This window comes from Rana temporaria, chromosome 10 (genome assembly GCF_905171775.1).
Source record: "Rana temporaria chromosome 10, aRanTem1.1, whole genome shotgun sequence".
Lineage (NCBI taxonomy): Eukaryota > Metazoa > Chordata > Amphibia > Anura > Ranidae > Rana > Rana temporaria.
This window is the reverse complement of record NC_053498.1, coordinates 94,959,297-94,981,162: the sequence shown is the minus strand read 5'-3', so window position 1 is coordinate 94,981,162 and position 21,866 is coordinate 94,959,297. Positions and strand designations below refer to the sequence as shown.

The following is a 21,866-nucleotide window of genomic DNA, read 5'->3' as shown; positions in this document are numbered from 1 at the left end:
CGCAAAAAACAAAAACCACAGAGGTGCTCAAATACCACCAAAAGAAAGCTCTATTTGTGGAAAAAAAAAGGTTGTCAACTTTGTTTGGGTAGAACGTCGTTAGGAAGGGGGCAAATCCTTCCGGGGACAAAGTGATTAAAGGCATTATAAACCTTACTACCTGCACTTTGTGTTTTTCACCTGTATAGGCTGTGCATTGATCATGGAGTTTCATAATGTCATTTGTCGGTATGTACGTACAGTCTATAGTAATGTAAATGTTCACATTCCCTATGCCAAAAATGTCTGTTTGTTTAAAATATGAGGCATGTGGCATTGACCTCTGTTTGTAGTCTGAGAACTGACACTTCCTGTGAAAAACAACAACATATCCCACAACCCCCAGGTCACTCAGTCTAGTGCTGCTTCAGAGGAAAGCAATTAACATACAGCTTACTATGCTGGTTGTGACTGTTTCATAAAATATTTGTGACACAGTGCGCATGCGCGAGCGGCGGTGATGGACGCCTGATCCGTGCGCTCCGCTCCAGGCTCAGACAGCGGCGCCCCTAGCTCGGTCCACGGCCGTCGTAGCTCGTCGCGGACGGTACGAGCGGACTCCTCGGGCTAGCGGGCACATTTTGGTGCCATCGGCGGAAGAAAAGGAGGAGGATTGGGGAAGTTATGAGAGGTGAGGAGCCGTGAGGTAAATCCAAGATGGCCGCCACGCAGCAGTCTAAAGCCCTCACACACAGCCTGACTGAAAGAGGGACACACAGGCCGGTGCAGCCCTCCCTCTCCCCCCAGCAGTTTTCCCCAGAGGCAGTGGGAAGTTCCCCTCAGAAGAGCTCTTTATCCCAGGAAGCCTTCAACCTGTTTAAAATGACAGAGGGGGCTGAATCACCTCCCTTACTAATGGGGGCTAATATACTACTAACACAAAATTCCCTCAGCCATGACACGCAGCTTCAGGGCTCTGCAGTATCAATGGATGACCTATTCCTCAAATTCTCCATGCTTCTGGAGAGAGGTCTGTCTCAAACTGCTGCTAAAATAACAGGGGACCTAAAGGCAGACTTCCATTCCCTAGGCTCCAGAATTGAAGCTATGGAAAGCAAGATGGAGGAGACAGTGGCTGCTACTTCACAGAACTTCAGCCAAATACAAACACTACAAGACCAATTGGACATTGCGATGTCTCGTATAGATGACCTCGAGAACAGATCGAGAAGATCGAATATAAGAATCCGCGGGCTCCCTGAGACCATTCTAAATGTGCCAGAGGCAGTGCAGGACCTTATTAAATATCTCATCCCTTCTGTTGCTCCCCATCATTTGGAGCTGGATAGAGCTCATAGAGCCCTGGGTCCTCCCAGGAAAGACGGTTTCCCTAGGGACATCATTGCCAAACCCCATCATTATTTCATAAATGAGGAGGTCATGAGGCAAGCAAGATCTAATCAGAACATAATGTGCCAGGGACATCAGGTACAACTTTTCACCGACCTTTCTCCATCCACCATCCAGAGACGTCGATCCTTGAAACCTCTACTCATAGCTCTATCCCAGAAAGTGATCAAATATAAATGGGCCTTCCCATTCGCAGTTAAATTTGAATTTAAAGGCAAGCCCTACGCTTTTTCCAATCTGCCAGAAGGAGAGGCCTTACTCCTACGCCTGAAGATCATTGCACAAGAAGCAGATATGGACACTTCCAACACTGGACAGGGATCTAATAAACGAGCCATTCCTACTAGCCCTCCGTCTCCATTATGGGTGAAGAACAAAAATAAGAAGGCTAAGGATGATGGAGCAACCTGAAGTAGTGCCTCACCTGCTTGAATAGCAGGTCTTTGTTCAACGTCAAGCTGAGCCTTGGCTGAGCTGAATATTCTGACTTGACTTATCTAACCTTGTTTCCTTCATTTTGTGGTGTTTTTCTCTTCCCATTATTTTCTTATTTTTTTTTTTTTCTAGTCTCTACTGTAAGGTAGTTTCCGGATTCAAGTGTGATATATATACTCACAGATATGCTAGAATTGTTATTTTTGTCATATGTATCCCCCCTGATTACTAAGTACCGGCCTTTTAACTAAAGCTAAACCCGTTGGGTCTTAGGGGGGTTGCATATATTAAAAAATTTTTTTATTTTCTAGTTTACTACCGGAATATTACGGGGTTTCTTATTTTTTTCTCCCGCAGTTGGTAAGACTCTTTCGTATTGTTATGGGGGTGAAACGAAGTTCTGTTGCTGGGTTTCCCCGGTGGCCGGGGTGGGCGGGTTCCCCCCCGTACCCTTTTTTGGGGGGGTCCGCGGCGGCGGTCGGGATTTTTCGCTCTTACACCCCTGTGCAGAAAGTATTGTGTGTCGTGCACCGATTCAATTAATCTTCTATGATCATATTTTTCTCATGGGCGCCCGGTCTGGGCCTGGCTCCTATGCGCCTCCTTCCAGCCTTCGGACGCCTTATGGTCTCCGAGGGATGGATGGCTTTCCCTGATTTAGGGAGAGCTATTTTCGAATTCATTGTCATGAGTGACTGGGGCTTCTCCTACCTAGCGCTCCTTTTCCTTATTTCAGGAGACCTTTCTGGTTCTGTTCTTTTCTGTCTACCCCACCCTCTTCCCTTGATCCCTATGTATCTTTTTGCTTGTCTAACATGTATCATGCTTTCTGGTCCCTCAGTTATCCGACTCAACTCAGGGGGTTCAGACCTCATGACGGTGCCTGTGATTGGGGACAGTACCTTCCCGGACCCGACACTGCAGCAGGTGAGTGTGGGGTGCTCGTGCTGGGGGGCCGCCTCTGGACTCCATGGCTAACTCCTTAGATTCTAAGCTCCGCATCGCATCCCACAATGTCCAAGGTTTAAACTCCCCGATTAAACGAAGGAAGGTATTGGATCACTATAAAACTCTCCATTTTGATGTCATCATGTTACAGGAGACTCACTTTCCTATCCGATACAGCCCTACTTTTCTTCATCAGCATTTTCCCCAATTTTATTTAGCCAGTGCAGAAAACAAAACAAAAGGGGTTGCTATTCTATTCTCCAAAAAATGTGCATTTGTTAAGATTTCCGACATCTCTGACCCGGATGGGAGGTATTTATTAATAAAAGGCACAATAGGGGACCAGTTATTTTCATTTGTATCATATTACGCACCTAACAGGGGGCAAGCAAAATTCTTTAAAATAATGTTAGAAGCCCTATCCCCTAATTTAGAAGGCACTATTGTATTTGGCGGGGATTCCAACATGGCCTTGGACCAAGGATTGGACAAAACTAAACCTCCTGGGTCCAGACTAATACGCCCAACGAGAGAAAGTCTTAAAATAGCCAGGCTTCTGCATGGCTTTGGCCTAGCGGACGCCTGGAGAGAACTCAACCCCTCTAAGAGAGACTACACCCACTTCTCCCACCCACAACTTACCTATGCTCGCATTGACCACATTCTTACACCTTCCACCATTTTACCGGCAGTCTTGTCGGCATCCATACGGGACTCCGCTCTATCAGACCACTCCATAGTTTTTATTTCACTTAAGCTAGGCATCAGGGAGGGATCGCGTACGTTGTGGAGATTGAATGAGTCGCTACTTTCTGAGCCGGCCAGAGTCAAGGAGATAGGGGCAGCCCTATTGGATTACTTTAAGCTCAACGACACTGGGGAAGTCTCCGAAGAAACACTCTGGGCGGCCCACAAAGCCTTTATCAGGGGTAAGCTTATCCAGATCTCATCGCGTGTTAAAAAGGAAAGGTTAGCAGACATAGATAAATTAGAAAAGGAATATATTTCTCTTAAAGAACTGCATAAAAAGAATCCGACTGGGGTCCCGACTACCCTGCTTGATAATGCCAGACTGGCGCTGAACCTTGCCCTGACGACCCGTGCAGAAAAATCACTTAGATGGGGCGCACACAAATTCTTTACCAAAGCCGATAGAATAGGCTCCATGCTAGCATCTAAACTTTCCCCCAAAACCAAACTAATATCCATGCCTAAAATCAAAATAGGGGGGGATCCTCCCACGACCAATCCCTCCAAAACTCTAGAGGCTTTTCACAGCTACTATTCAAGCCTCTATGACTCTCATACACCGCCCTCGACGGATCTACATTCACAATTTTTTGATGGTCTCCCCATTCCTTCTCTTTCGAGGGCTCACAGGGATATAATGGAGTCCCCAATTACAGACGATGAGGTAAGGGAGGTGATCAAGGGTCTCCGCAAGGGGTCAGCTCCAGGACCGGACGGTCTTTCCATTCCTTATTATAAATCCTTTGTGGATATACTCACACCGCATATGGTCAAATTCTTTAACTCCAAAACCATGGGCAACCCTTTTGATCCCCAGATTAACACGGCTTTCATCACAGTTATACCCAAACCTGACAAAAACCCAGAAGATGTCCAAAATTACCGTCCAATTTCCCTTATCAACAACGACCTTAAGGTCCTAACTAAAATACTAGCTAACAGACTGGCGGGGTTTATTGGACAATATGTACACAGGAACCAAGTGGGGTTTATACCGGGCAGACAAGGCCCAGACCAAATTAGACGTGCAATAGATTTAATATCGATCCTACAAACCAATTGGACGGGAGGGACCCCCCAGAAGGGCTTTTTATTGTCATTGGACCTCCAGAAGGCCTTTGATTCTGTTTCCTGGCCCTACATTTTCAGTGTTCTTGAACGCTGGGGATTTGGGACCGGGTTTCTGGGTATTATCAGAGCCCTGTATGCACACCCGAGGGCGCTGGTTCGGATTAATGGTCATTACTCCAAACCAATAGAAATTAAGAGAGGCACTAGACAAGGCTGCCCTCTGTCGCCATTATTGTTTGCTATTGCAATAGAATCTCTTGCTATTGCCATACGACAGAATCCCAATATATTAGGAGTCAAATGTGGGGAACAGACCCATAAATGTGCCCTCTTTGCAGACGACATACTATTGTTCTTGACCTCTCCCATCTCCTCCCTCCCCAATCTATGTCATACCCTGGATGACTTTTCTAAAATTTCGGGTCTCTCGGTCAATTACTCCAAATCGCAAGCACTAAATATATCCCTAAGTCCCCAAGAAGTTCAGGGCCTCCAACAGTCCTTCAAATTCACCTGGAGTGAGTCGAATATCAAATACCTTGGCGTCACCTTAGCAGCCAAGACCGAGGCTCTCTATAACCTTAACTTTCCCCCCATATACAAAAAACTAGAAACTGACCTGCTTACTTGGTCTAAATTTAACCTTTCCTGGATAGGTAGGATCAACTCGATCAAAATGACCCTGTTCCCTAAACTCCTTTATTTCTTTCGCTCCCTCCCTATCCCAATCAGAAGGAATCACTTAAAGTCCTTTCAAAGTAAACTGCTTAAGTTCGTTTGGGGCTCTTCGGGGTATCGTATACCTCAGGACACACTCTTTCGACACAAACGCAAAGGAGGGCTCGGACTTCCTGATCTTCACAGTTACTATCTCTCAGCTAGATTAGCACAGCTTTCATCTATATATGACAAACACAATATACCAGATTGGGTCAGCATAGAGGAACAGGCGGTTCCCACTACACCTCTGGACTGCCTTCTTTGGATCCCTAGCAAATCTCGCCCAGCTATCTTATCCCCAGTGTTGTCCCAATCCTTTGCCCTATGGGATCGCCTTAGACAAAACACCAGCCTTACCTCCTCTATCCGTCCTTTAGCCCATATTTTTAACAACCCTGATTTCCCTCCCGGATTACGATCTGAGGAATTTAAGTGGTGGATGGATAAGGGGCTGTATCGGATAGGACAGTATTTTACCTCTAGTGGTCCTATTTCCCTATCTTTCTGTATTCACACCCTGAAACTTCCTGAATCTGAGAAAGCCCGCTTTCAGCAGATTTCACAATTCCTGCATGCCATCTGGAAATCTAAGCCTCTACCCCCTAACTTTACCCCGTATGAGACCTGGTGCGGTCAAGCCATGGAGCGGAGAGGCGGTATCTCGGTAATCTATGCAACCCTCACTCACCCATCAACCAAAACATCCTATATGGAGGCTTGGGAGGCTGACTTTCAAATGAACATTAGCCAAGAATCTTGGCATAAAGCATTCTTTAGATCATTTCGAGGTATCCAGGGAACGTCCTTGATTGAGGCAAGTGTTAAAGTCATCACTAGATGGTATCTCACACCCGCCAGATTAGCGGCCATGTATCCAGGTGGAGACCCAAATTGTTTCAGGGGTTGTCAGCTGAGAGGCACTATGGCACATATATGGTGGGAGTGCCCTAGGATCCGCGCCTTCTGGCGAATCATCTTCAACATGATTTTCAAAGTGACAGGGAGCCGGATTCCTAGGACGCCAGAAGTGGCTCTCCTGAATGCCCATATCCCTCTCCTGGCCAAACCTACTCAAAAATTACTGCACTTTATTCTGCTGGGGGCCAAAATTGCCATTGCAAAATCCTGGAAACAACCCAAGCCGTTGGTTTCGGTAGCCAAACAAAAAATTTCATGGGTCATGACCCAAGAAAAGTTATCCAGCATACTGGAGGACTCTTCTGAGAGGTTTCATGAAACTTGGGGCCCTTGGGCTGACTATATTGGTGTTCCTCTGGCACCCGCTGATGTCAAAGCTTGACTGCCGTCTAGATATAGGTTAGACACCTTAGCTCCCCACCCTTCCCTGCCCTCTATCCCTCTTCTTCTCTCTATTTCCTAATCTCTTTCCTTTATGTTGCTATCCCTTTGGTACAGGATCCTCTTGACTTTTTACCCAAGCGATCTTTACAGGGTTACGGTCGATGGTATTGACACTTTAATATCTTGTTAGACTCATTTATTTGTGGCATGTGTTGTGGGGGGAAGTACATGGTAGACCCTTCCTATCCCGCGGCAATCCCCCCGCCCATATTAGTGAGAGTAGTGGGGGGGGGAAGGGCGAGGAGCGGGGGTCGGGGACCCTTCCCTTAGCACAGCAGGTTCCCAAGTGGGGTGCTGAGGGTCTGGACCCCGAGTTGCCCTCGAATCCGAGCCATAGTTTACTTGGATTGACCTTCTTAGGTCCTGAGGGTAGCAACTATTTCAACTTTATTTAGCCTACCGGGCAATCAATATTTCCTCTGTTCTTTCCCCCAGGAATTGAATTAAATTATTTTATTTTGTTGTATTTACTGTTTCAAGATTTATTAGCAGTCTGCTATGTATTGCTCCTAGGGGCCATATCTATTTTTGAAAAGTATATATGATGTCTGTAATCCTATATGAAATATTAATAAAAACTTATTGAAAGGAAAATATTTGTGACACTATACAGAGATATGGCCAATCATGCATGTGACCAGGGCCATCATTAAGACATTGCAAAAGGGGAAGCTGCCCCAGGCCCATTCATTGTTGTGGGGCCCAAAGCAGCTGCCCCTTGAGCCTACACTGCCTGAAAATAGTTGACAAGTGGATCCAGGAGGGCCCAAGAAAATGTTTGCTCAGGGTCCAATCAATAATAAAGACGACCCTGCCTACCTATTTAAAACAACAAAAACATTTGAAACATTTAAAAATACAGTGCTAACAAAGTAAAAAAAATATACAATAAAAAAAAGAATACGGCCTCAAGCTCTGTGAAGAGTAGTGTTGAGCAGAATATGCCATATTCGATTTCGCGATATATCTCGAATATATATTCGAATATTCGAGATATATTCGCTAAATTCGAATATTCGTGATATTTTATCGAAATTAAATGATTGCGATTTTTCGCTATTGCGAATGCGAAAATAATTGCGATTTTTTGATAACTGCGGTAGGAGCACTCTGATTGGCTCAGAATATTCGTGATATTTTATCGAAATATCGCAACATGCGAATGCGATATTTATTGCGCAATTTCGAGAAATGCTGGAGGAGCGCTCTGATTGGCTCAGAATATTCGTGATATTTTATCGAAATATCGCAACATGCGAATGCGATATTTACTGCGCAATTTCGACAAATGCTGTAGGAGCACTCTGATTGGCTCAGAATATTCGTGATATTTTACAATACAAAATAATTGCGAATATTCGGCAAATGCGGAAGGAGCACTCTGATTGGCTCAGAATATTCTTGATATTTTACAATACAAAATAATTGCGAATATTCGGCAAATGCGGAAGGAGCACTCTGATTGGCTCAGAATATTCTTGATATTTTACAATACAAAATAATTGCGAATATTCGGCAAATGCAGAAGGAGCACTCTGATTGGCTCAGAATATTCTTGATATTTTACAATACAAAATAATTGCGAATATTCGGCAAATGCAGAAGGAGCACTCTGATTGGCTCAGAATATTCGTGATATTTTACAATAGAAAATAAAAAGTGTTTTGCATTGGTGGTGATTCTTTACTCTATCCATCTGTCACAGCCGTTTGTCAATCAAACACCTTGAAGATTGAACACGTTCATGCTGCATGCTTTGGACTTTTTTTCACTTCACATATCAAAGACATTTTTATGAAAGATTATTTTTCTATTATTGGGACTATATTTCCTTATATATTTGTTTTACTGTGTATTTCACAAGTTATTTGCGCTTGCTTATTTTATAATTTGCCCACATATCTTGTCACTAGACATATTTTTTATTCTTGTAGAGCGACTCCATTTTCTGTCTTGTATTAAATTATGTTGTATAACATTTTTGAGTTGCTGCTGTATTCTCCCCTTTTTTAAGGTATGCGCAATTTTTTCCTTCTTACAAAAAAAAATAATATCAAACATACAAATATTCATAACAGAAACATACACAAAGCCCCCCCCTTTTGCATCAGAGACAATCAGAGTTCTCCTACCACAGTTATCGAAAATTCGCAATAATTTTCGCATTCGCAATAGCGAAAAATCGCAATTTTTTTTTTTTCAATTTGGCAACATAAAAGGATCGCCTCAGCTTAGCTACTCGGCCCAGGGTCTCTAATCATACCAGCAATGCTTTTAGACGTCGATAGGATGTGATCTGTATTAAAAATCAAATTGAAAAAATGCGAATATTCGGAATTGCGAATATTCACCGTGAAATTCGAAATATAGCGCGATTTCTCGAATATGCTATATTCGAGTCGAATATTCGCAATGCGAATATTCGTGAGCAACACTAGTGAAGAGTTTGGATAGTGTGGGTGGAAAGAATTCTGGAAAACCCAGTCTAAAAACAAGTAATGTCACCATGGATGAGAATTTCAGTTTTATTGGACAGGAGATTGAGATGGAGGGTCAGTTTTAACAACACAAAATTACATAATAGCAAATATACCATTTCCAATAATATAAGAGAAGAATTATAGCAAAACTGGACTTTGCCATGAAGCTCAATTACAGATTGGCGATTGGACTTATGCATGAAATCAATGAAAATAATTCATGGACAGCCGCACACTAAAATAAACCTAACAAGGTAGCCTTTATTGGTGTAAAAAGGATAAAAAGCACTACAAAACACAGCACAGCAAGCAATGGGGTAAAAAATGTTTGTTTGTGCGAAACGCGTCAGTTTTTACCCCACTGCTTGCTGTGCTGTGTTTTGCAGTGCTTTTTATCCTTTTTACACGCATAAAGGCTACCTTTTTAGGTTTATTTGGTGTGTGGCTGTCCATGAATTATTTTCATTGATTTTTTGCCTTGTGCATTGCCAGCACCCACGGTCTTTGAGGAGGACATTGATTGCTTATTGCATTTGCCTGGAGCGGCGGTCTCTTTTTCTGGACTTATGCATGGTCAACATGAATAGACTGCTGTAAAGTAATTCATCTCTATGATGATCTCAGGTACAAACGCATCCAAATGGTATTATGGTGTGCTTGCATTTATTGCATACAGCAACGATGGCCACAACTAAAAGAATAAATTCTTGCACAATAAATTGCAGTAAACGCACATTCTAGAACATCGAAAAGTTTGTGATCATCAATTTTACAAATCTTTCATCTCATATCACACTAGTGACTCAACATCAGAATAGATAATATTGACCTTACATTTTCCTATGAGGTCTCTCTAACTTCCTGCACCAGGAATGTGATGCTCTATTACTTCTTCCTCACTTGTTATTGAAATACTATATTTCAACCAGCAACGTCCATTTGTTAGCAGTGGCGGGGCGTCCATAGTGGGCACAGGAGCACTGCCCCTTCTCTCACCTGCGCCGTCACTCAAGTCAACAATACATAGATTCATGCATTGCATGAAACTATGTATTGTAGCCGGTGCCGGTGCCGCCCACTCTTCAGATGGCCGGCCCCCTGGTGAGCGCCGGCCATCTGAATAACAGCAGTTGGTGGGTTTTGGAAGTGTCTATCAGAGCCAGCGGCTCTAACTGGCTTTCAAATAGTTAACCAGGGGACGCAAAGGGTGTGCGTTCCCTGTTAACACTGACACGCGTCTCAGCCAATCAGGTTCACCGGATCTGGTTACCGGTAACCTGATTGGCTGAAGCGACATCGAGGGTGGGAGAAGACATTGAGGGATCGTGGAGGGAGGGTGGCCAGACTGACCCGAGAAAGGAAAGTGCCGGGCAGGGGGGGATCCATCTGGCGGCATTTTACGGGGCAAACTAACAATTTTTGAGGGGGCAAACTGGCAGCAATTGATGGGCACAGTGGCGACAATTGATGGCATGGCACAGTGGTGACAATTGATGGGCACAGTGGCGACAATTGATGGCACAGTGGGGAAAATTGATAGCACAGTGGCTGCGTTTGATGGCATGGCACAGTAGCTGCATTTGATGGCATGGCAGAGTGGCGACAATTGATGGCGCAGTGGCGACAATTGATGGCATGGCACAGTGGCGACAATTGATAGCACAGTGGTGACAATTGATGGGCACAGTGGCTCTGTTTGATGGGCACAGTAAAGCCCTGTACACACGATTGGTCCATCCGATGAAAACGGTCTGATGGACCGTTTTTATCGGTTAACCGATGAAGCTGACTGATGGTCAGTCGTGCCTACACACCATCGGTTAAAAAAACGATCGTGTCACAATGCGGTGACGTAAAACACAACGACGTGCTGAAAAAAACGAAGTTCAATGCTTCCAAGCATGCGTCGACTTGATTCTGAGCATGCGTGGTTAAATTTAAAACAAGTTGACTTTTTTTTAACCGATGGATAAATAACCGATGGCGCCCACACACGATCGGTTTGGGCCAATGAAAACGGTCCATCAGACCGTTCTCATCGGTTTAACCGATCGTGTGTATGCGGCCTAAGGCTGCAATTGAGTTTTTTTCGTTTGTTTGCGCCCCCCCCCAAAAAAAATTTGAGCACCAGCCGCCACTGTTAGGTAGCATTTTCCATGAAGTGTCATCAGCAGCACAATCACTAATGTGCCCTGGTGTTTAATGAAAAACCTGCAATGTGTATCATACCCCGTGCAAACGATCTGAATTTCCGATGGAAAAAGTCAGATGGACTTTTTCCATTGGAAATTCCGACTGTGTGTATGCCCCATCTGAGTAATTCCATCAGAAATTCCGATCAGATCTGATTCTATCAGAGTTTACATAGAGAACATGTTCTATTTTCCTCCGATGGAATTCCAATGTGAATTTGGTCGGACAAAGGTCCGATCGTGTGTACGGGGCATTATCCTTGTCTACAACAGTCTCCTTTGTAAATAAGGGAGCTGACCTTATCATAGGCAAATGAATGACTTTGTAATTTGACAAATTCTAGTTCCTGCTTGGTGTGTACAAAACCACATGCTTCCTTTGACTTAGCCTGTCATCAACAATTATATCTATGGGAAACCACCAAGTGAAGGTCCTGTCATTCTCTTGTCAACATGTTTCATGAACTCTCTTCTCCTATACATTGTCCCTTTCAAATAAACCCGCTGGAACCATTGTTAGATGCCTCTCTCTCCTAGAAGTGCTGGAGCAGTTCAGTGTTCTGTGCTTTTCCTGTCCTGCATTGCCTCATATAACCTCTCCTACAACTCTGTTTACATAACACAGTAAGCCATATAGGCAATGGGCAGGATATTTCTGACACCACGAGACATTTGTCTTGGGTTTTACAAGGCACAAGTACATCAAGCGGCTCATAACTAATAAATCTCTTTCATTCCCGTGCATTCTCCCATGTGATATATAACAGGTTATTTTTTTCAAATAGAGTTTAGATAAAACAAATGTTTAGTATATCCTTTCCAAAGCTGCTGTGACGTTCGTAGCGCTTCCATTTATTTCCCTTTCGTCTAATCCTTCGCATTTCTTACAATCCAGAAAAGAAGTATAACATAAATAAGGGGATAGACTCTGTTTTTATCCAGCGTACTTAAATGTACGTAATGGTAAAATCATTTCAAAGTCATTTTTTTCCCCTGTTTAGTCAGTTAGCTTATGAAAACTGTGGAGCGGTGTTAGGAAGACTCCATACTAACGTAGTAAGGCTTATGTATGGAAAGGAAAAACCATTTTGGAACAATTTGTTACAGCGCGTCACGAGTAGCCGAAAGAAGCCGAACGTCGGTGCGGCTCTCTACAGCGCCTGCGCACCGATGTTCGGCTACTTTCGGAAAATCGTGACGCCATGTATGCGACCGTCGGAAGCCTGTCAATCAAATAGGAACGCCCAGTCCCGCAGCCCATACCCGGAAGCGACGGAGAAGATCTATCTCTAAAACGGTAAGTACTGCTTCGATTAAAAAAAAAACACCCGATTCCCCTTGACAAAATGAGCATCAATCTAATGTTAAAAATTACGTTTTTGGGTGAACCTCCACTTTAAGATTTGACAAAAAAAAAAACTGGAAATGTGTATTGATTGCATGCTTTTTTAGGCTGACCTACTGCCAACAAGCTGCCAAGGATCACATGATGGGAGGTCAGATCACCCACTGCTTAGGTCTTTTGGGGAATCTGCACCTGACTTCCAACCACCACCTGCTGCAGCCATTAGGAAGGAGTCACTCCGCCCTGTTATTTGACATTAAGCCCTGGTTCACACTGGTGCGTTTTGACATGCGATTTGACATGTCAAATCACATGTCAAAACGGCGGCATTTGCTGGCAATGGCACATCCTAATCGGTGCACCGATTTTTAAAAAATTTTGGTCTGCAATTTACATTGACATCTGTGCAGAAACCTGCACATATGTCTCTGTAATCGCGGCCGAAATCGGGACTGACCAGCGGGAGTGAAATCGTGCAAGTTCAGCTGAACTCGCACAATTTCACTCCCTCAGGCCTCGTACACACGACCGTTTTCCTCGACAGAATCCATCAAGAAACTTGGTGGGAGAGCTTTTTTGCCGAGGAAAATGGTCGTGTGTATGTTTTTCATCGAGAAAACTGTCGAGGAACTCGATGAGAAAAAAAAGAGAACAAGTTCCTCGCCGGGCTGGTTTTCGACGAGAAACACGTTCGTGTGTATGCATAGAAACCCGCACATGCTCAGAAGGGTGGCGCCAGTGGAATCAATCCTCCCCTTTATAGTGCCGTTGTACGTGTTTTACATCACCGCGTTTGAGAACGACGAGATTTCGTCTTGACAGTGTGTACGCAAAGAAGGTTTCTCGACAAGCCTAACAAGGAACTCGTCAAGGAAAACGATGTTTCATTTACGACGAGTTCCTCGGTTGTGTGTACGAGGCCTCAGTCCAGTGTGAACCTGGGCTACAGCTCCATTCACACCTAGGCGATTTGAAACGTAGGTGGATTCGCTGCGATTCTGCCCGCGATTCCAAATTGTGGCAAAATGCGGACACGGTTGCGATGCCATTACTTCATTATGGCATCCCCACTAGCAAACAAAATAGTGGGATGTGTGTTACCCAAATGAAGTTCCGGAACTTCTTTTGGGCAACACGAGATTTTGCTGCTATTTGTCACGTCACAGTCGCTGTAAAGTCGCACCGTGATCGAGGTGCCATTAAGAAGTGATGGCTTCGCAAATGCGCTCCGTGTTTTGCCACAATTGGGAATTGCTGCGATTCCGCCCGCGATTCAAATCGCCTAGGTGCGAATGGAGCCTAAAGAGAATGCAGCAAGTGGAATTGAACACCTTCTCCTGCAGCAGAAGGAGTGAAATTCCACAGCCGATTTAACCACTTGACCACTGGGCACTTAAACCCCCTTAATAACCAGACCAATTTTCAGCTTTCGGTGCTCTCACATTTTGAATGACAATTACATAGTCATACAACATTGTACCCAAATTAAATTTTAATCACCGTTGGGTTTTTTATCTTTTGCGCTATAAAAGAAAAAAGACTGAAAATTCTGTAAAAAAATGAATTTTTATTTGTTTCTGTTATAAAATTTAGCAAATTTGTAATTTTTCTTCATAAATTTTGGCCAAAATTTATACTGCTACCAATCTTTGGTAAAAATAAGTACAAATTGGTGAATATTATTTGGACTTTGTGAAAGTTATAGCGTCCACAAGCTATGGTGCCAAAATCTGAAAATCGTTTGAGGGTATTGCAGAGTATTGTGCAGGGGGTATTGCAGAGTATTGTGCGGGGGTATTGCAGAGTATTGTGCAGGGAGTATTGCAGAGTATTGTGCAGGGGGTATTGCAGAGTATTGCGCAGGGGGTATTGCAGAGTATTGTGCAGGGGGTATTGCTGAGTACTGCGCAGGGGGTATTGCAGAGTATTGCGCAGGGGGTATTGCAGAGTATTGCGCAGGGGGTATTGCAGAGTATTGTGCGGGGGTATTGCAGAGTATTGTGCAGGGGGTATTGCTGAGTACTGCGCAGGGGGTATTGCAGAGTACTGCGCAGGGGGTATTGCAGAGTATTGCCCAGGGGGTATTGCAGAGTACTGCCCAGGGGGTATTGCAGAGTACTGCGCAGGGGGTATTGCAGAGTATTGCGCAGGGGGTATTGCAGAGTATTGCGCAAGGTATTGCAGGGATGGCTGAATCTGTGACAGCAATAGTCACAGATCCAGCCCACAGCGCTGCTGACACCCGCTCTCTCCTCTCACACTGTACCGATCGGTACAGAGAGAGGAGGGAGGAACCGGCGTCATCAAATGATGCCGGTTTGTTTACATGTGATCCCTCCCTCATTGGACGGAGCGATCACGTGGTAAACAGCCGATATCAGCGGCAATTTACCGCGATCCGTGATGCGCCTAAATAGGTTCCTTTAAGCTAGTGCATTGTTGGTTCGCTTACCTTTTCCTTCAATTTCCCTTCTAAATGTTTTTTTTCTTTGTCTAAATTACTTTGTCTGAACGCGTCTCCCTGCAGGGATGTAGTACCAAGGGAGGGGGCGAGCACGCTGACTAACCCCCAGCCATTACAGCTCGGATGATGGGGGCAAGCTTACTGAGGAGAACAGGAAGTGAGAAATTCAGACAAAGAAAAAAAATATTTTGAGGGAAAAAAGAAGGAAAAGGTAAGTGAACCAACAATGCACTAGCTTAAAGGAACCTATTTAGAAAATAAAAAACAAACCTCTACAACCCCTTTAAGGAAATCACTGGAATCACAAACGCAGTTTTGCACGGTCATTGTCAAACACTTTTTACTCATTCACCTGCAATTTCAAATGTCACTTCACACTAGTTATACAATATACAGGAAGCCCTTTGTGGAGTATAACAAACCCCACCAGTCTATGAAAATCCATGCTAGCATTTCCTAGATCTAACTCCATAGACTTCTCTTCTTTTACCAATCCAATCTCACCATTTACACTCCAGGATGCATCTCTGCATGCTGGAAAATAAATATGATCCTGCAGATTTTTGATCCATTAATCAATACACCTCCACGTCAGGTCCGTCTTAATAGCATCATGGGCCCCTGGGAAAAGTAATGCTCTGGGGCCCCTACAATGATGACAGTGCAGGTTAACAGACATCAAGTAGGTAGGAGGCAGACTGCCTCCCCTGTGTATCTATCACTCTCAGTACCATCATGGGGCCCCCAAATTCGGGGCAGCATGGGCTCAAGGACCAGCTGCTTTGGGGAAAGTGCAGGGGCCCCCCATGCAGCTGGGGCCCCTGGGCAGTGCCAGGTGTGCCCTCTCATTAAGAAAGCCCTGCTCCACGTCCCTATAACCAAATGTCACTATGGGGTTGATTTACTAAATCTGGAGAGTGCAAAATTTGGTGCAGCTTTGCACAGAAACCAATCAGCTTCTAGTTTTGTTTTTTGGGAAATGCTTAATTGAACAAGCTGAAGTTCGAAGTTGATTGGCTACCATGCACAGCTGCACCAGATTTTGCACTCTCCAGTTTTAGTAAATTGCCCCCTATGCTTCTATGGCTAATGACACACAGGCGTTATTTTTCACATAGATTAATTGTTGCTACAAAGCGCTATAGACACAATTTAAAACTGATTAGTAACTAATGATTTCATTGTTAGAGTCGCTGGTGATTTTCTACAGCATTGGGTTGTGCTCCGCTACAAATCTCTATCCTTCAGTGATTTTCAGCTAAGTACAGCCATGGCTGCAACATTTCATAGAAAAGCATTAAGAGCGAATGTTGCTGGTGATTTTACCAATGAGCTGAAACGCTAATAATCGCTGAGCATCAAGAATATCACTGTTAGTGATCCCATAGAAAATCATTAGGCGACAAAATGCTGTAACAAAATAGGACAGGGTTCGACGAAATCCGGGCGCCAGGTCGCAATTGCGACTAGAATTGGCGACCTGGTGCCTGGGGAAGGAAGCAAAGGCCTGCAGAGGGGCGCAAAGCCGCGGCCTTAATTACTGGCCAGTGCGGCCCGACGCAATCGTGTATAGGGGGAGGTGGGGGCGCACGGCGACACAGGATACCCCATCCTGTGTCTCCATGCGCCCCCACCTCCCCCGCCACGCCGCGCCAGCTGGTAATTGAGGCCGCGGATTTGCGGCCTTCTATGCTTTCTTCTGTGATCTGGCACCATCTTGTGGTGGCCGTTGGTATGACAAGACAACCAGCAATGCTAATGGAGCTTCCCCTGTGTTTTCACTGCCATTTCCTTCCCTCTAATTAGAACCCCCAAACATTATATATATTTTTTATTCCAAACACCCTGGAGAATAAAATGGTGGTGGTTGCAATACTTTCTGTCACGCCGCATTTGCGCAGCGGTCTTACAAGCGCACTTTTTTGGTAAAAAAATACACTTTTTTTAATTAAAAAATAAGACAACAGTAAAGTTAGCCCAATTGTTTTTATATCGTGAAAGATAATGTTACGCCAAGTAAATTAATACCCAACATGTCACGCTTCAAAATTGCGTCCGCTCGTGGAATGGCGACAAACTTTAACTTTTTAAAATCTCCATAGGCAACGTTTAAAAAAATTCTACAGGTTGCATGTTTTAAGTTACAGAGGAGGTCTAGGGCTAGAATTATTGCTCTCGCTCTACCAATCGCGGCGATACCTCACATGTGTGGTTTGAACACCGCTTTCATATGCGGGGCGCTACTCACGTATGCGTTCGCTTCTGCACGCTAGCTCGGCGGGACGGGGCGCGTTTCTGGCTCCTAACTTTTTTAGCTGGCTCCTAGATTCCAAGCAAATTTGTCAAACCCTGAAATAGGAGGTAATTGATACAACAACATCAATGGGGAGATTTACTAAAACTGGAGAATCCGATGCAGCTGTGCATGGTAACCATTCAGCTTGTTCAATTAAGATTTGGCAATAAAACCTGGAAGCTGATTGATTACCATGTAGAGCTGCACCAGATTTGGCACTGTTCACTTTTAGTAAAACCCCCTACAAGCGTCATCAGTCTAATGGTGGCCATACACGCTTCCATAAATGATCAATTTTCTTTTCCGATTAAACTCTCCTGATAGGAATTACTATAGTCAACAACCCAATTTATCAATATGCCACATCCAAGGAAAAGGATTCCTATTGTTACAAGTTACAATCAGAAGTTATTAATTGTATCTCTTTTTCCAGCAGGCAATCTCATAATCAAATCGAAATACAATCAAACTTGTAACCAAAGCATCTCAGTAAAGTCACTGGATGGCCACCAAAATGCCAGGCAGCCATTCAGAATGAAGAACAGGCAAGGAGGAAGAGCTCGGCGGATGCAGATCTAGAATGCAGGAATTCCGCTGTATGTATTTATTATACACAGAAGAAATAAATCATTATTATACACATATTTATATTTATTATACGCATATGTATTTACTATTTGTTATACGCATGTGTATTATTTGCTATAAACATGCTTATTTGTTATACACATGCTTACTAATTATACTTATTTACTATTTATTATACATTTACGGAATTTATTTCTGGTTATACAGATACTTATTTTTTTTTTTACTTGTTATATACATTCTTTTAAAACTTCTTGTTATATACATACTTGTTTTACTATTTGTCATACACATACTTGTGTTACTTGCTATATAAATACTTATTTACGTTTTTGTTATACACATACTTATTTTTAACTTGTTATATCCATACTTATTTACAATTTGTTATACACATACTTATTTTTTACTTGTTATATACATACTTCTTTACTTTTTGTTATACACATATTTATTTTTTACTTGTTAAATACATACTTCTTTACTTTTTGTTATACAAATACTTATTTTGTACTTGTTATATACATACTTATTTACTTTTTGTTATACACATATTTATTTTGTACTTGTTATATACATACTTATTTACTTTTTGTTATACAAATACTTATTTTTTACTTGTTATATACATACTTATTTACTTTTTTGTTATACATATACTTTTTTACTACTTGTTTGCTACACACACATTTATTTATTATACACATGCACACACTTATTTATACTTTGTTATACACATATTTATTATTTGTTATACACATACTTATTTATACTTTGTTATACACATATTTATTATTTGTTATACACATACTTATTTATACTTTGTTATACACATATGTATTATTTGTTATACACATACTTATTTATACTTTGTTATACACATACTTATTATTTGTTATACACATACTTTTTTTTTATTGTTATACATATTCTGGTTGATTGTGATAGACACAAGTGTAGAGAAAGTTTGCAGAGCTCTCCCCCTCATTCTTTTCTTACCTTGCTCCAGCAGAGAGTAGGCAGTCGGCTCCTCCAGCACACATGTGATCGGAGAAGAGATCTCAGGGACTTTTGTTGGTGGTAATCCAGGGATGAGATGGGACAGATCAGGGCCGGTAGGGTCACCTCTCTCTCTCTCAGGACACCTTGCTGACAATCCTTGCAGGCAGAGTTGGTGTCAGCAGGCAGGACAGAGCAGTCATTCTTGCCGATCTCCTCCAGGAGAGGTCCCAGCACTGAGCTGCCTCCCTCCCTCCCAGGGACTGATCGTTGTACTCCTCACACAGGAGAGAGAGGTCCCAGCAGGCAGGAGGCAGACACACTCCACTCACACACACAGATTGTCTTCTGGTGACGTGTCTGCTTCTCCACTCCCCTTTCTGGAGATAATTTCACCCTGATAATAACACCCAGGCCAGTGGGCAAAATACCTGGGTGGGTCTAGTTGTGCTCAGAGGTCCCTGCCTGGGACTTGTGTTCAGTCCTGCCTGGGACTTCCATATTCTTCTTTATCAGCAGCCCAGCTCAGAGTCTTTATGTAGCTTTACAAATCATCTACAAGGTGCTCCTTCCTGGTTTTAGCTGACCCCCCCTTTCTGAAAAAGGTTTGCTGAACCTGTGACTTTAACCACTTCAGCCCCGGAAGGATTTACCCACTTCCATTTTTTTTGGGAAACCGCACCGCGTCGCTTTAACTGTCAATTGCGCAGTCGTGCGACGCTGTACACAAGCAAACTTGGGGCCAGATCCTCATAGCGAGTACGCCGGCGTATCTACTGATATGCCGGCGTACTTTCAAATTACCCGCGTCGTAGCTTTAGTTTATATCCTCAAACCAAGATACGATGGCATCTGGGTTCGATCCGACAGGCGTACGGCTTCGTACGCCTTCGGATCGTAGATGCAATACTTTGGCGTCCGCTGGGTGGAGTTCGCGCCGTTTTCCGCGTTGGGTATGCAAATGAGCTTTTTCCGACGATCCATGAACGTACGCGCGGCCGTCGCATTCTCTTACGTCGTCTCTAGTCGGCTTTTTCCGGCGTATAGTTAAATTTCTATTTTGCGGCGTATAGATAGACTTGCCATGTTAAAGTATGGCCGTCGTTCCTGCGTCGAAATTCAAATTTTTTTTTTTTGCGTAAGTCGTCCGTGAATAGGGATGGACGTAAGTCACGCCTAAGTTCAAAAAATGACGTTGTTGCGACGTCATTTCGCGCAAAGCACGGCGGGAAATTTCGAAACGGAGCATGCGCAGTTCAATCGGCGCGGGGACGCGCTCCATTTAAATGAATCACGGCCCCTAATCGCCGATTTGAATTTCGCCGCCAGCAATACACTACGCCGCTGTAACTCGCAAAATCTTCCTGAATTCGACTTAAAGCCAGGTAAGATACGGCGGCGTAGCGTATCTCTGATACGCTGCGCCTATCCATTCCTATGTGGATCTGGCCCTAAATGTCCTTTTTTACCCCATAAATATAGCCTTCTTTTGGGGGTATTTGATTACCCCTGCGTCTTTTTTTTTTTTCTGCGCTGTTAACAAAAAAAAATGCGACAATTTTGAAAAAAAAAATTACTTTCTGCTATAAAAGGAAAAAAAAAAGAGTAAAAAAAAAAATGTATTCATTAATATTGTAAATTGTTGTAAGTTGGATAGTCAAAGAGGCACCACATCCCTATGAATACGTATATTGGTAGGAGACGTAATATGAGATTTTTAGGGTGCCAAAAAATTACTTATAGCGGAGTTCCACCCAAAAATGGAACTTCCGCTTTTCGGAACCCGCCCCCTCCGGTGTCACATTGGGCACCTTTCAGGGGGGATTCTAATACGGGCATTTTGCTCCCACTTCCGGGAATAGATATCTGAGCCACCCGCAGGTATCTACGCCACTTCCGTCGCCTTCTCTGTCCCCCCTCCCTGCGTCTTCTGGGAGACACACAGGTCCCAGAAGACAGCAGGGATCAGTGGGATCGCGGAGCGCGAGTCGCGAATGTGCAGTAGGGAACCAGGAAGACGCAAGGCTTCACTTCCTGATTCCCTTACCTAAGATGGCAGGGATAGAGCCGAGAGATAGATCGGCTTCAGGTGCCGACATCGCGGGCGCCCTGGACAGGTAAGTGTCCATATTTTAAAAGTCATTATTTGTAGCTTCTGACTTAAACAAAAAAAAATAATTGGCAGAACTCCGCTTTAATCAAATGTATATAAAAATATACATTTATTTATACAGAATGTATAAAACATCACAGTATCATCATACAGTAACCATAATATGAGTAATCAACAGTGACTTCTTGCTCTACATGTTTCGCCATACAATGGCACTTCCAACAAGCACTGCATTACATGGTAACTATCAGGGGTCAAGTCCTGGGGAAAAAAGTGTGGGAACTCCCACCCAAGATCCACTCCCCCACCAAAAAAAAAAAAAAATGATACGCTCATATGCATAATTACTAAACTGCATGTTTATTTTTTTCGATCCACTGTACCTAAGTAATCCTTTATGTTACTGACCGCTTCCTGTATATGGATTCATCGGGTAGTGTGCGGGTATTCCGGCACTTCCTCGAGGAAGTGACGGAATACCCGCACACTACCCGATGAATCCATATACACGAAGCGGCCAGTAACATAAAGGATTACTTAGGTTCGCCTGCCCCTGACAGCTGGGCATCGCCGCTTAGTGAAGGATTGGCTCGGGCGGCTCGGCTGCTCTCGTCCTGCAAAGGGAACTGCGTTCCTGCTGTGAAAAAAGTGCAGGAACTCCGTTTCCACGCATTCCCACAGGACTTGAGCCCTGGTAACTATAAACAAAAGACA

At 43.7% G+C, this 21,866-nt stretch overlaps 1 protein-coding gene across 1 annotated transcript in view; it reads right to left on the bottom strand.

The window, feature by feature from the left end:
- NTF4 (neurotrophin 4) overlaps positions 1-19,510 on the bottom strand; it is a 177,707-nt gene extending 158,197 nt beyond the window's left edge. The window contains exon 1 of the mRNA XM_040325733.1: positions 19,040-19,510. The gene's annotated coding sequence lies outside the window, so the exon portion shown is untranslated. The remainder of the gene's footprint in view (positions 1-19,039) is intronic.
- Positions 19,511-21,866: the final 2,356 nt, after the last annotated feature.